Source organism: Carassius carassius, chromosome 10 (assembly GCF_963082965.1).
Source record: "Carassius carassius chromosome 10, fCarCar2.1, whole genome shotgun sequence".
Classification (NCBI taxonomy): domain Eukaryota; kingdom Metazoa; phylum Chordata; class Actinopteri; order Cypriniformes; family Cyprinidae; genus Carassius; species Carassius carassius.
In genome coordinates, this window is record NC_081764.1 from 33,768,096 (window position 1) to 33,784,754 (window position 16,659).

Genomic DNA, 16,659 nt, shown 5'->3' on the forward strand with positions numbered 1-16,659 from the left:
GACTGGTGTACACCAAGAGGGTTGATCCCAGACCACTGCCCGGTGCCAATGGTGTTATGTTTTTTGCAGCCCCTTCTAGACAATAGCAGGGCTCCCTCTACCCTAAAGGTATATGTGGCTGCAATTTCTGCCCAGCATGTAAAGATAAATGATCAATCACTAGGGTCACATATTCTAATCACCCGCTTTCTGAAAGGTGCTCAGCGATTGCACCCTGCTCCAACTGTTAGGATGCCCTCATGGGACTTCAGTCTAGTTTTAAGAACACTTACACAACACCCCTTTGAACCAATGGAGCATTGTGACCTGAAATGGCTTTCAATAAAGACAGGATTCCTTTTGGCAATAACGTCAGCCAAACGTGTTGGTGAGCTCCACGCATTGTCAACCAATACGTCCTGTATGCGTTGGAATGCAGATGGAACAATGGTGACATTGTGGCCTAACCCCTCATTTCTACCCAAAAGGCTCTCAACATCATTTAGGAATCAACCAATTGAGTTGGTAGCACTCAATCATTCTGTGGCTGACACACAAGATAGCAATCTAATGGAACAACTATGTCCAGTGCTTGCCCTTCGGGGCTATCTGAGTGCCACAGAGAAATTGCGACAGTCAGACCAACTCTTTTCAACTCTCTCTCTGCTACGGCGGGCCAAGAAAAGGGCAGCCTCTGTCAAAACAGAGGTTGTCACATTGGGTGGTGGAGGCCATTGTCCAGGCGTATAAGGCCAACAACATGACATTGCCAGCCGGCATAAAATGCCATTCGACGAGAAGTATCTCAACGTCTTGGGAAGCATTAAAAGGTGTCCCTCTAATGGACATTTGTGCAGCGGCTAATTGGTCTTCCGCTGATACCTTCTCCAGATACTACAGAGTCAATGTGGCCACCCCTGGTGCTATGGAAACGGCAGTCCTGTTGGGACCCTAAACTTCGGCTTAAGGTTAGGAATAGCCTCCTCGTGACCTTGTTGTTATGAGCCATCCAGTGGGAAGCACCACCTCTGGCGGTCAGTAAGAACGAAATAGAATGAAAGTTACGTATGTAACTACGGTTCTATGAGTTCTGGATGACCGCCAGAGCACCCTGTCACTCGGAGTCTAGCGAGAAGATTCTGTTGAGACAGTTTGCAGGATGTCACGGGGTTAAATAGAGGGGATCCCCTTGACGTACCTGGTCATGTGATGACTTTGTTGTTATTAGACTCGACCTGTGCATGAGCAAGAGAGATAATATTCAGTGGGAAGCACCGTCTCTGGCGGTCATCCAGAACTCATAGAACCGTAGTTACATACGTAACTCTTGTTTTTTATTGTTAACTTGACTCACTATGTCTGATTTATTGAATCAAGAGATGTTAGCTGCTGCAAGTTTACTCTTCTTGAAATGAATAATTGGGACATTCTAAAAGCACGCTTAACGTGAAAGTACGTGGCTTTATGCATTAAAACAATGTTTTAAAAAGACCAAACTCAGTAAACAAATTATTAATAAAGCATTCTATTCACAGACAAGCAGATATGAGCACAGAATACGAACACAAAGCGTTTAATTTCGATGAAACTTTATAAAGTTTATCTCAATATTTGACAGTGGCTGTGAGACTGCACTAAGATAAGAGCACAATTATCATGAAATTGTGTTTGTTAATATAGCAACGGTTTACAGGTATGTCCTTTCTGAATCATCACTGGCCGATAGAAATAAAAGTTTATCGATTTCTTCTCTTTCAAATAACGAGGAGCAGCATATTTTCCTGAAATAAAGGGGAGAAAAAGTCTATGTTTTGCAATGTAGTAAAGAAAATTAAAAGTTTCATAAAAATTGAATGGGCAGACACATTAGAATATTGCAGTGACATTTATCAACTGCATGATGGATAATTATATGTAACAATAATTGTCTTGTCATGCTATATAAATTAAAACCGTAATGATACACCCCCTTCATTTTCCTTTCTCATACTCTGATGATATGAAATAATCAAATTTTCTAAAATTATTTAATTCATAATTCATTCTTCTATCTGAAGACCTGATCGTCTTACTGTGGATAATCAACCCAATTAATTTACTATATTCGTATGTTAGCCTAAAGATCAGCTTAATTTAACAAAACAATCATTTCAGGGGCATGGCGAGTTACCGGCTAATGTTTTTTTTTTTTTTTTTTGTGCATTATGAAGGCTTTATAAAACTGTACAGCGTTTTTAGCTTTTTAAACCGCATTCTTCGTCCTACACCAACTACGCACACATTTCCTATCATGTATGTCTATGAAAGACGATTGAACCAATCAGAGTAGGTGTGGGGCGGGGCTGCACGTGCAACCTCGCCCCCAGGTGCAGCCCCGCCTCGATCTGCAGGCTGCAGCCGGGTGCTTCTCCCTGCTCCGGCAGGATCTGATGAGTGCATAAAGCAGGAATGGGCTCGTTTGGAGAGATGCTGTGGATTATACACTCAGTGGGACTTTATGCTCAAATCAGTGCGAATTTTGCAGTGGGCAATCCCGTATCTGGAAACGGTAGGTGTGAGGAACGTAAACAAACGGAACGGCATTGAGTGTGGTGCGATGTGTCTCAAACGAGCTCCTACTTAACATTTCTGGGGCATCATACGGAGCGGGTAGGAAGCTCAATAATTTTTGATCTTCTTTTGCTGAAATCTGAAGTTGCTTAGAGGCAGAACAGATTAATATTATTTTTGTATTACTATGATAAATTACATGGTATTGACAGAAATATGTCATTAAGTATTTTTAATGCATTCCAAATTAAAACAAATACAATCATGTGAATACATCGGACTACACGACAGACTGGGGCAAGTTGTCACAGAGTATATATTCCAGAAACGTTCAAGTATTGCGTTAAAAGTGCATTTTCATATGCGTGTTTTATCCAGCAGTGATGTAGTTAACACCTATTGGGTTTAAAACGGTCTTAAATAGAATCATTTTTTTTTTTCGAATTCTGTTCTCTAAACTAAATGTAAAATATTATTTTTTAACAAATTAACACAATAAAACCACACTGACATTCATTAAATACAAGAACAAAAAAAAAAAAAAAAAAATTTAATCCGTGTTCTCATGTCAATATTAAATAAATATGAGTATTTTTCATAATTCAGGTTGGGGCTAGTTGTCACAAATTGTCATTTAAAAAATATGAAGTGATCAAAAGGTCATTATTATTATTATTATTATTATTATTATAGTTTTTCCCCCGCTGTTTAAGAACTGTGATATAAACTCACAATTCTGACTTTTTCCTTGCAACTGCGAGTTAATAGCTTGCAATTCTTACTTTTTCTGACTTCGGATGTGTTTTCTCAGAATTTTGAGGAAAAAAGTAAAAAATTTAAGTCAGTTTAAGCTTTAAAAACATGTTATGTTTAATTAAAAAAAAAGAGAGAAAGTTGACCAAACATCTATATTTCTAAATAAATTTCAGTTTTTAATTGTAGAATTTGATGCAGCACTGATCTGTTCAAACCAAAGCAGTATAATGATTTACAGTAAATGTAATTAACTGGGATATAAAATCTAATGTGCTCTTCAGTGTGTTGAAACATGTCTGATGGGAAGATTTGCTGCACAGAACTTGAGATTTCTCTCCATATCTCAGGTCAGCATGAGCTGGTTTAATAATGTCTACAGGGGGTTTTGTTCAGACGGGGTCCAGCTGGGTCTGACCTCTGCTGTCTGTCTTCATCTGTATGGAGGTCTTCCTCCAGCTGAGATTAAACCAATCAACCCTTTGTTGAAGTGATAAAGAACAAATATCAAGCTGGTGTCAACAACTTCCTTATTTCTCATTCATTATTTCTCCTTACACACACTCACTTCCATCATTCAGTGTTGAGAATCGCTGTAGTAGGTAATGCTTGCATCTCTGCAGGTAGTGAGATCTGTGCTTAAAGTGCAATGCCATTTACTTTAGGTGCAGTGAAGACTGAAAAATCTGAAAAATGTACTGTGTACATATGTAGGAAGGCAAAAAAGCATGTCTGAATCCAAAGTTTAGTATGTTTTATGATGTTATGGTGTCTTGGTAAGGCTTTTGTAAAGCTTCAAAACATTTGTGAATCATTTGTTTCGAACTAGTGATTCGTAGCATCTATCAAACATTTCAGAAAACAAGAATTGAAAAGGAAGAGTTGTAATTCTTAGCCTGATGAACTCTCCATAAAAAAAAAAACTAAATACCCCACAAATGAATGAAATAACAGGTTTTATACAGACACTTCATATTCAATGGTATTAGATTTGTTAATTGCATATACTAGTTAAGCTTTCAATAAAACATTGCAATTGGTTTGTAAAAGGTGTTTTGATCCATGTTTGAACTGAGTTTTAGTTGCATTTCCACCGTTTTGAGCAGCAGGCATCACAGTGTGTCGTTTTTTTAAGGACTTTGAAACAGTGAATCATTTTGAGAGATTGCTTCAATTGCTTCAAAGTTTCAAAGGGCTTAATTTCTCCCATAACTATTGGTAGCCAGTTTTGCAAATGTCAAAAACTGTTGCAAAGTCATTTGTAAAGTCATCAGTAAGGTTGATTGGTCAATACAGTGTTCCAGTCATCCTAAAATACACATTATACTGACAGCTACTGTATATACAGGCACTCTACTACAGTCTTTAACCGTGAATATGCAAAAAATTTTGCTTAATCTATCAAACTTAGTAAGAAATAAATCATTATTACACATAAAAGCATTCACCCTTTGGGTTACAGTATAAAGCAATTATGCGTTTATGCATGTAGAACAGTGTAGCCTGTAATACAACCCGAATTCCGGAAAAGTTGGGACGTTTTTTAAATTTTAATAAAATGAAAACTAAAGGAATTTCAAATCACATGAGCCAATATTTTATTCACAATAGAACATAGATAACGTAGCAAATGTTTAAACTGAGAAATTTTACACTTTTATCCACTTAATTAGCTCATTTAAAATTTAATGCCTGCTACAGGTCTCAAAAAAGTTGGCACGGGGGCAACAAATGGCTAAAAAAGCAAGCCGTTTTGAAAAGATTCAGCTGGGAGAACATCTAGTGATTAATTAAGTTAATTGATATCAGGTCTGTAACATGATTAGCTATAAAAGCTTTGTCTTAGAGAAGCAGAGTCTCTCAGAAGTAAAGATGGGAAGAGGCTCTCCAATCTGTGAAAGACTGCGTAAAACAATTGTGAAAAACTTTAAAAACAATGTTCCTCAACGTCAAATTGCAAAGGCTTTGCAAATCTCATCATCTACAGTGCATAACATCATCAAAAGATTCAGAGAAACTGGAGAAATCTCTGTGCGTAAGGGACAAGGCCGGAGACCTTTATTGGATGCCCGTGGTCTTCGGGCTCTCAGACGACACTGCATCACTCATCGGCATGATTGTGTCAATGACATTACTAAATGGGCCCAGGAATACTTTCAGAAACCACTGTCGGTAAACACAATCCGCCGTGCCATCAGCAGATGCCAACTAAAGCTCTATCATGCAAAAAGGAAGCCATATGTGAACATGGTCCAGAAGCGCCGTCGTGTCCTGTGGGCCAAGGCTCATTTAAAATGGACTATTTCAAAGTGGAATAGTGTTTTATGGTCAGACGAGTCCAAATTTGACATTCTTGTTGGAAATCACGGACGCCGTGTCCTCCGGGCTAAAGAGGAGGGAGACCTTCCAGCATGTTATCAGCGTTCAGTTCAAAAGCCAGCATCTCTGATGGTATGGGGGTGCATAAGTGCATACGGTATGGGCAGCTTGCATGTTTTTGAAGGCTCTGTGAATGCTGAAAGGTATATAAAGGTTTTAGAGCAACATATGCTTCCCTCCAAACAACGTCTATTTCAGGGAAGGCCTTGTTTATTTCAGCAGGACAATGCAAAACCACATACTGCAGCTATAACAACAGCATGGCTTCGTCGTAGAAGAGTCCGGGTGCTAACCTGGCCTGCCTGCAGTCCAGATCTTTCACCTATAGAGAACATTTGGCGCATCATTAAACGAAAAATACGTCATAGACGACCACGAACTCTTCAGCAGCTGGAAATCTATATAAGGCAAGAATGGGACCAAATTCCAACAGCAAAACTCCAGCAACTCATAGCCTCAATGCCCAGACGTCTTCAAACTGTTTTGAAAAGAAAAGGAGATGCTACACCATGGTAAACATGCCCCGTCCCAACTATTTTGAGACCTGTAGCAGAAATCAAAATTGAAATGAGCTCATTTTGTGCATAAAATTGTAAACTTTCTCAGTTTAAACATTTGCTATGTTATCTATGTTCTATTGTGAATAAAATATTGGCTCATGTGATTTGAAAGTCTTTTAGTTTTCATTTTATTAAAATTTAAAAAACGTCCCAACTTTTCCGGAATTCGGGTTGTATTAGAGCAAAAAGGTAATTAATTTCACAGAATTAATAAAAAATAATACAATTATTGAATGCATAATTAACTTGAATTGATTGCACCAGCATGCAATTATGTACATGAAATTACTTTAGTGCATTTCCATGGAAACACATCTTCATGAAGAACAAGGAACATTCCAAGACAAGGTTCCTGGGAAATCAGTCGTAAGGAGAAGTATGATTTGTTAATAACTACGGTATGTCCCAAAACATGCCCGCTCTTTATAAGTATGTAATTTTTCTTAAAAAAAAAAGACAATACTTTTTGGGGCATAGCATAAGTAGTATTATTGACTGCCACTGTGTCACGGAGCGCGCGCCTGTCACTGAGCGCGCGCCTTCACCTATCTCCGGTCTCATGCGCTCCTTGTCACCTGAGTTCTAGGACTGCAATTCCCATCCTTCCCTTCTGCTATCATTAGTTTCCAGCCCTGTCTGGTTTTCTCATCAGCATCATCATATCCAACTGTTAATCATTATCCCCCCTTTATCTGGACTGCCTGGTTCTGTGTTTCTCTGTGAAGTGTTGTTTTACCACGCTGCATATTGCTTCGTGCTACCTTAGTGTTTTATGCTCTGTGCATCCTTGGTTTGATACCTGCTTCAATAAAGTCCTGCAGATGGATCCGACTGCCTCTACTTCGTCATTACAGAACACTTCACCACCACAAGATCCAGCAGACTTCCTGAGTCTTGCTTCCGAGGTTCATTCCCAGGCATCTGTGTTACTCACACACCAACAGCAGCTGACCAAGTTAACGAATCTCACCGAAGAACTTGTGAGGTCTGTTCATACTCTCACTCTGCAGAGCGCGGTCGCTAATTCAGCTCAAGCTCCCGCTGCACCTGTGCCCGTCACATCAAGCGTGAGTATGGCTGCATGCAATCCCAAATTATCTCTACCAGAGAAGTTTAATGGCTCACCAGCTGCCTGTAGAGGATTTCTGTTGCAGTGTGAATTATTCGTCAGCCAGCAACCCCAGCTGTATCCCAATGACGCGTCCCGCGTTTCATTCATCTGCTCACTACTCACCGGGAGGGCGTTGGAGTGGGCGACTGCTCTCTGGTCTGGGGGTCATCATACCTTTCCCTCCTTTAATGTGTTTATGTCTCAATTCAGAGAGGTATTTGAACATCCCGCGGGCGGCAAGGAACCAGGGGAACAACTCCTCACATTAAGTCAAGGGAATTCCACCGCGGCGGATTATACGCTTTCCTTCCGCACCCTGGCAGCGCAGACGGGGTGGACAGAGTCACCGCTTAAACTGCTGTATCGTAGGGGGCTGCAAACGCATCTGCAAGGGGAATTGGCGTGTCGCGATGATGGGATGTCCCTCGGAGAACTTATGGAGCTTGCCTCGACAATCTCATCCGCTCTCGACGCACGCCTCTCACATCCAGCTTTTTCACTCCTCCCCCTTCCGGCACGGATTACGAGCCTATGCAGGTCGGCTTCACACATCTCACCACAGAGGAACGTGAGAGAAGGATGCGGAGTAAATTATGCCTGTACTGTGGCCAAGCCGGTCATCAGAGAGTTTCATGTCCTGTAAGACCCAGATCCAGTGATACCTCTGCGGTGAGTCCTTTGATTAATTCTCCACGTTGTCTCACCCTCGAAGCTTCATTGTATTTTAATGGGAGAAGTTGTGAAACAAGAGCTTTAATTGACTCTGGTGCCGCTGGTAATTTTGTCGATTTGGAGTTTGCCTTGTCTAAAAATATCTCTCTCATTCCTTGTGAGTCTCATGTGGCTGTGGCCGCTCTGGATGGATGCCCCCTGGGGACAGGGGAGGTACAATACATCACGCAGCCTCTGACGCTCAACTTCGGGTCTCGTCACACGGAGAGAATTCAGTTGTACTCAATAAACTCACCCCTTCATCCTGTGATTCTGGGATTGCCATGGCTGGAGAGACAACACCCTCTCATTTCCTGGGTCGACAGGAGAATCAATCAATGGTCCCCTTTCTGTCACGCCCACTGCTTGCCTGCTCTCCATGGTCCTGAATCTAGCCACAGTTCCCCCGAGAGAGTGAATCTGCAAGGAGTTCCTGCTGTATATCATGATCTGGCTCAGGCTTTCAGCGAGAGAGAGGCTTCACCTTTACCCCCGCACCGGTCCAGTGACTGCGCCATTGAACTTCTACCTGGAGCCGTTCCCCCGCACGGCCGTGTGTATCCACTTTCGCAACCGGAGACTGAGGCCATGAGAGCGTATATTGAGGAACAGCTTGCTAAAGGATTTATCACCACTTCCACATTCCCGGCGTCTGCGGGGTTTTTCTTCGTCAAGAAGAAGGACGGGAGTCTTCGGCCCTGCATCGATTTCCGTGGTCTCAATGAGGTAACTGTGAAATATCGATACCCTCTGCCTTTAGTCCCTACAGCACTGGAGATGCTTCGCTCAGCCCGGTACTTCACCAAATTGGATTTGAGGAACGCTTACAACCTCATTCGCATACGGAGAGGTGACGAGTGGAAGACGGCCTTTTCTACGACTACTGGCCACTATGAGTATCGGGTAATGCCCTTCGGGCTGTCCAATAGTCCTTCTGTGTTCCAGTCTTTCGTTAATGAGGTCTTCCGGGACATGCTGAATCAGAGGGTTATTGTTTATATTGATGATATCTTGATTTTTTCAGAGACTCTCGAAGCTCATGTACGGGACGTGCGTGCAGTTCTCAAACGTTTGATTAAGAATCAGCTCTACGCCAAAACTCAGAAGTGCGAGTTTCATCAGACGCGCATCACCTTCCTGGGATATGTCATCAGTGCTGAGGGGGTTCTCATGGATGACAGCAAGGTCAAGGCCGTGGTGGACTGGCCTCAACCTTCTTCTGTGAAGGAGTTACAGCGATTTCTGGGGTTCGCCAACTTTTATCGTAGGTTCATTCGTAACTTCAGTCTCATTGTGGCTCCTCTCACATCTCTTCTCCAGGGCGGGAAGCGCTTCCGATGGTCTTCTGAGTGTACTGCAGCGTTTAATCAGCTAAAAGAGAGATTCACTGCCGCACCCATCCTCCATCATCCAGACCCGGAGAGGGAGTTCGTCGTGGAGGTTGACGCCTCGAACACTGGAGTGGGTGCGATCCTGTCCCAACGTCACGGTAACCCTGCAAGAATGTTTCCCTGTGCCTTTTACACCCGCAAGTTAAGCTCGGCAGAGCGCAATTATGATGTGGGTGACCGGGAGCTTCTAGCCATGAAGGCTGCCCTGGAGGAATGGAGGCACTGGCTGGAGGGGGCACGTCAACCTTTCACCGTCCTCACAGACCACCGAAACCTTGAATACATCAGGTCTGCCAAGTGTTTGAATGCTCGCCAGGCTCGCTGGTCACTGTTTTTCTCCCGTTTCAATTTCAGGATCACGTACAGACCTGGGTCCAAGAACGGGAAGGCTGATGCTCTGTCTCGTCAGTTCGAGAATTTCAACGAAATCACCAAGCCAGAACCCATCCTACCTCCCACTCTGATCGTGGCACCTGTGCAGTGGGATATTATCTCTGAGGTCACTGAGGCTCAACAAGCTCTTCCTGTACCGGCCGAGTGTCCTGTGGACCGCCTTTTCGTGCCTCTCGAGCTCCGTGAGCGGGTGCTTCAATGGGTTCACTGCACACCCAGCGCGGGACACCCAGGTATCACTGCTACTGTACAGTTAGTCTCCAACCGCTTCTGGTGGTCCACACTCCTGGCCGATGTTATCAAATTCATCCATCAATGTTCCACCTGTAACACTGTCAAATCTTCCCACCTTAAACCTGCCGGTCTCTTACAGCCACTTCCAGTTCCTCAGCGCCCGTGGTCCCACATCGCTGTGGATTTCGTAACGGATTTACCTCCGTCTTAGAGATTCACCACAGTGCTGTCAGTCGTGGATCGCTTCTCCAAGTCCTGTCATTTCATTCCCCTTAAGGGTCTACCCACTGCCATGCAGACTGCGGAGGAACTTCTCAATCACGTATTTCGTCTGTTTGGTCTCCCCGAGGACATTGTCTCCGACCGTGGCCCTCAGTTCACTTCCCGTGTATGGAGGGGACTTTGCTCCAAACTCAATATCAACATCAGCCTCACCTCTGGATACCACCCGCAGTCTAACGGTCAGGCTGAACGGGCGAACCAGGACCTCATTCGGTTTCTACGGACATACTGTTACGAGAACCAACAGGATGGAGCCGATTCTTGGTTTGGGCGGAGTACGCCCAAAATTCCCTGGTAAAGCCTGCCACTGGTCTAACGCCCTTCCAATGTGTCTTAGTTTTCCAACCCCCTCTCTTCCCGTGGTCAGGAGAGCCGTCAGACCTCCCTGCAGTGGATACGTGGTTGCAACGCAGCGAGGCCACTTGGAATACCGCTCATGTCCATCTGCGACGTGCCATCCGCCACTTTCAACTTCATGCGGATCGTAGGAGACGTGAGGGTCCGCGGTATAGGCCTGGACAGTGGGTGTGGCTCTCCACCCGTGATCTGCGTTTAAGGCTCCCAAGCAAGAAGTTGTCCCCTCGCTTCATTGGGCCCTTCAAGATTCTTCGACAGATCACTCCGGTCTCATTTCGTTTGGCTCTCCCAGCACATTATAGAATCTCACCCACCTTTCATATGTGTCTTTTCAGACCCGCTGCCGCTCCCAGGAGAGAGGAGGCTCAGGAGGGGATCGGTTCCGTGCAGGCTCCCCCAATTGAGGTCGGAGGCGAGGAGGCATACCGGGTACGAGACATCCTGGACTCCAGACATCGCGGCGGGGTACTGCAATACTTGATTGACTGGGAGGGCTATGGCCCTGAGGAACGTTCCTGGGTCAGGTCTCAGGACGTCCTGGACCCTGCTCTTCTTACCACCTACCATCACACTCACCCAGATCGTCCCGCTCCAAGACCCCGTGGAAGACCCTGCCGTCGTTCAGGTCCTCGTTTCCGGAGCCGCTCGCAGGGTGGGGGCTCTGTCACGGTGGGGGCTCTGCCTTCACCTCTCTCCGGTCTCATGCGCTCCTTGTCACCTGAGTTCTAGGACTGCAATTCCCATCCTTCCCTTCTGCTATCATTAGTTTCCAGCCCTGTCTGGTTTTCTCATCAGCATCATCATATCCACCTGTTAATCATTATCCCCCCTTTATCTGGACTGCCTGGTTCTGTGTTTCTCTGTGAAGTGTTGTTTTACCACGCTGCATGTTGCTTCGTGCTACCTTAGTGTTTTATGCTCTGTGCATCCTTGGTTTGATACCTGCTTCAATAAAGTCTTGCAGATGGATCCGACTGCCTCTACTTCGTCATTACACACTGTCAGGAACAATTTTTTTTTTTTTTTTTAGCAGAAGGACAGCATTTAACGAACTTAAAAAAAGTAACAGTGAATAAGTCATGGCTGAAGTGATTGCGGTGAATCATGTGCCTAACTTATTGACAATAGAGCATGCCTCGAGCACCTTATTGCTTACATATACAGTACAAATTTAATATAATTATTATTGCTGTATTTGATTATTGTTTATTGCACGGTAGATTCTCAAGGCAGTGTAAAAGAAAAAAAATATACAAAATAATATACAATACAATAAAAAAAAAAAACACTAATGTTATTCAAAAATAATAGGCTACATCAACAAAATAAATACACAAAAAGATTATATGGGTAGAAAAGCTGCCAATTCAAATAAAGCTCTCCGAAATGAAAATGCTGAATGTACAATAATTTGTAGTTCTCTGGTTGTTTTGTGCACATTTTACATGAAATTACAGAAATACAGAAAACATGAAATTATGCCTTTATACACTTATCCAAAGCAACTTACTACACACAACCAACAATATAATTAGTATACAATTTAAGGTTTATTAGAAAGCTAGATAAGAAAATTAGCTCCAACAGAGGTTGTTTTTTTCATTTGCATTGGAAATTCATATTTACACAAAGTCATGGCGTTTGAGTGATAGAAAGAGCAATCAAAAATCCCAGCATCAATCGTGCAGTGCTTATAATGACTTCTCTCAAGAGACAAACTGCTTCCACAGGTGATCCACGGGTTAGATGAAGCACATACAGCTTCAGCAATCAAAATATGTTAAACAGACGGATGTAAGAGAGAGATGATGGAGTCTGTGTTACTGCTTGGCACATTTGCTCTCAGACTATAACACAGCAGCATTTTAGACTCTGGATAATTACCTTTATATAACCAGTTGGAGACTGTGCATATTGAAGACTAGAGAAACTGTAGGACACACAGACTTTCTCATTCCAATCAAAGGAAACAGATGGAAAAGGTTTGCATTCTCATTACAGAAACAAAGAGCAGAAATCAGGGAGTAATAATCAAGATGCAATGGGAAAATATGTTTATATGGTGTGTGTGCTCTTGTTTTTGTGACATATCAGGACACAACTCTGTATAATAACATGGCTATGACACAGGTATTACATATAATGTAATATTACATATATATTACATATAACATATACATGTAATGTATTAAAATCTCAATGTAAAACATAGTGTACAGACCAAAGTGGCTCAGTTGCACTATTAAACAAAGATTATTGGAGTATATTTCGCAAGAAAAGACCATTTCTGTCTTTCTACTTCAAAACTTTATCTTTCAACAGTTTCACCTGCTGTTTCTTTGTTTGTGTTAAATATCCTAAATTGGCTACCATTGTGTGAAGTTTTCATAAAATGTTACTCAGTTTATTGATGATTTAATCAAAATGATTCCTGTAGTTATTGTTAATGATATAAAATTTCACCACTTAAAAGTTTGAAGAATAAATCTAAATATTGTAATATAATGTTGCATTAACATTTCTGCATACATTGAAGAAGGATTTTTATTTATTTATTTTTTGCTATGAATTTTGCTCATCAGCTATATTTTATTCATAGCTTAATTAAAATTTGACAAATAATATCAATATTACATAATATTAATTAAAAAAAAACATCTACCACGTGTTTATCTGCATTTTATAACAGTTTCTTAATTGCTCAATAGGTTCAGAACAGTTTTATAATGTCCAATACTATCTACTTCTATGCACATATATTGTACAATGCAATACAAAACTCAATGCATTGTATTTCCAGTGCAGTGCACAAAGTTACACGGTACAGATAGATTATAGATATATAAATGAATGCACAAATGTTTCTGATATGCAGCCTGACAGAAAGCATACAGCAGACGTGTGGAGTGTCAGGAGATGAGATGAGGCTTGTTTCAGAGTGTAAGAAGTCTTAGTGGATCAGTGCTTCAGTTCTGCTTGAATTGCATTAGTCTCTTTCAAGCCTGCAATTCAGACAAGTACGGCTTATTTCCTGAAATGGAGAGTGACTCTAATGCAGCACAGACATGCACATATGCGGTGGGTATTTAAACCCTCCGTCTGGACTATTTTCTATTAAATTTTTTTGTAATTGTTCTTAATTTTTTTAAACAATCAAGATTATGATGATTAGTGGTTCTAATGAGAAAATTTGAAAACAAAGTTTTAAAATTTGCTTCTGTTTTTAGTGGCTCACAGAAAGAGTTTTGAAAAAAATACAAAATAAAGTCAATTCTGTAACGCTGCTTTCACAATCTTTGTTTATAAGCAATTATGTTAATTGAGTGACTTCATGTATGCATTCAAGCAGTATGTACTGGATTTATTTTTTTTGCATCCTTTTGAAGAGCTGAAAAACTGTTTTTTTTTTTGTGCAATCAAATGTGCATATATTTGTTGAGCAGATTCTCTCCACAGTAAGAATATTAATGTCAACCTTCATGAATGTGTGATTTGTGATGTCTGTCTTCCCACAGACAGAGAGAGGGAAGTGGTTTAGGCTTTACAGTGGCCTCATTTTATTCCCTTTGTTTGCAGCGGGACTTACTTTTCAAATTAATTGCGATTTTTAATTATATCCTATTTTCTGTAATTATATTTGTATGATTTTGTGGCCATTCTGGCTCAGGCAGCCTAAACATGTTGGAAACAATTTCTGAACCATTTAAACAGACAAACTAAATCCTGACTACATATTAAGTTATTTTAGTATCATTGAGATATTATAATAGTTTTTTATTAAAAATGCATCATGGTACTCTCGTGAATGGAGGCGGAACAGAAGAAATTGTTGAATAAAGTCGCTATTTATGTTTTCTTTGCACACATAAAGTATTCTTATAGCTTCAGAAAAGGAAGGTTGAACCACTGATCTCACATGGACTTTTTTAATTATGTCCTTACTAATTTTCTGAGCCTTGTAGTGTAGGTGTCAGTTGTGGTGCTGTCTATGAAGGGTCAGAAGGCTCTCGGATTTCATCAAAAATGACGTAATTTGTGTTTTGAAGATTAACAAAGGTTTTATGGGTTTGAAACATCATGAGGGGTGAATAACTAATGACAGAATTTTTGGGTGAACTATCCCTTTAAACAAACACATGCACCCCCCCCCCCCCCCCCCACACACACACACACAAACAACTGAAAGTATCTGTGAAGAGATTCACGGAACCAGTAGCTGATAAGAGAGAGCAGGATGACTAATGGTTCATAAAATGCAGTCTCAAGTGTAGTTTTTAAAATCTCTGTTTCTCTTCAGCTCTTTTCACTGAGGTTCCTCATGACGTGGTCTCACAGGCTGGAGATGATGTGGAGATGGCCTGCTCCTTCAGAGGCGCTAGCTCCTCCTCCGTCTCCTTGGAGATCCAGTGGTGGTACACCAGACACAGCAGAGAGGGGGCGGAGTAACCCGCATGGACAACCAATCAGGAAAGCCTATTTTTATTTGATCAGATTTTATATTATATATATATATATATATATATATATATATATATATATATATATATATATATATATATATATATATAATTTATTTAATTACTTTTTTTGAAAAAAGTATTCTAAAATGTGTAAAAATAATTCTAAATAAATTTGATTATTTTACCTAATATTCAAGCTATGTATTTTTATTGACAGATTTTTTTTTTCAAGAATGTATTCAGTATAGCACTTAATTTTAATTTTGAATGTGTGTGTACAAGTGGTTTCACAGGAAAACACACCAAACGGGGCGACTAAAATAAGCGTGAGTTTTGCATTTTGACATTTGTTTTAATTCGACATTCACATCAGCACATTCTGATCAAACTAAGATTATTCTTTAAAATATATTTTTAGTAATTCTGCAGTAATTTAATTATCTCATTAATTCTTATTCATATCAATGACAGCAACAAACAAGAGTTGAATTACTTACAAAATAAAGGCCTTGAAGGGCTTTTACCTGTCTGTATATCCATGTTCATTCATTTTGTATTGAGAGAGAATCTGTCTCAATGTCTCTCCAAACATCCTTCTTCAGTATGGACTAATTTTAATTGGTGCACATAAGCATGATAGGTTTCCTTAATTCACAAACTTAATTAGCTTAGAAGGACTTGCTTTCTCTGATAGTTAAATGTTCTTGTTCAATAATAATATTCTGTGTTTGTTTTAGGTGGTAAAAGTGGTTGGCAGCAACATCTCCCATAAGCTTCGTCTGTCTAGCGTCAGACCTTCAGACGAGGGAACGTACAAGTGTCAGGTCATTGACTTCAGTGAAAGCCGAGCCCAGCGGCACAGAGTTCAGGCGTATCTGCAGGTACAGCCAGACGTCCACAACACAGACCAACGAAGAGAAGAAGAAGAACACAGAGCCTGAAGACCATCAGATGAGCCACCATTAGAGAGAAGAAGAGCAGAGGATGTGGCAGGTGGCCCATCATTTTCATGAAGAGGATCATCATCAGATCCACGAGGGGAACAAGACAAGAGCGGGAAAGAAACCGCAATCAGAGAGCAGCGATTTGAAGACTGCACACGAGAAGAGAGACAACAAACTGTTCTAAAGTAAAACTAGAACAGTCCTGATGTTATGAACCATATCCTGACACAAGTTGCCCACATAATGAGTCTTTACATTAGTTTGTGCTGCTTCCATCAAAAGAAACCAGCCTCGGTAGATTTAAAGGGATAGTGTTCCTTGAAAATGAAAATTCTGTCATCATTTACTCATCCACGTGTCATTTCAAACCTCAAAAACCTATTTAAATAGCTTTTAGAATTGAACTTACTCATTTTGGGACCATTTCTGTTTGCTGGTCATCTGAAAAACACTAGGAGGTCAGCAAACGTTAGTTTTCTTTGTTTCAGGTTTGTCTAAGTAGCCTCTCCTGATTTTTTGGTCATCTGGTTATCTTAAGGAGAGGAGAAGAATAGG

At 41.2% G+C, this 16,659-nt stretch overlaps 1 pseudogene; it reads left to right on the forward strand.

Annotated features, from left to right (window-relative positions):
• Positions 1–2,396: 2,396 nt before the first annotated feature.
• LOC132151448 (V-set and transmembrane domain-containing protein 2-like protein) lies at positions 2,397–16,101 on the forward strand (annotated as a pseudogene).
• Positions 16,102–16,659: the final 558 nt, after the last annotated feature.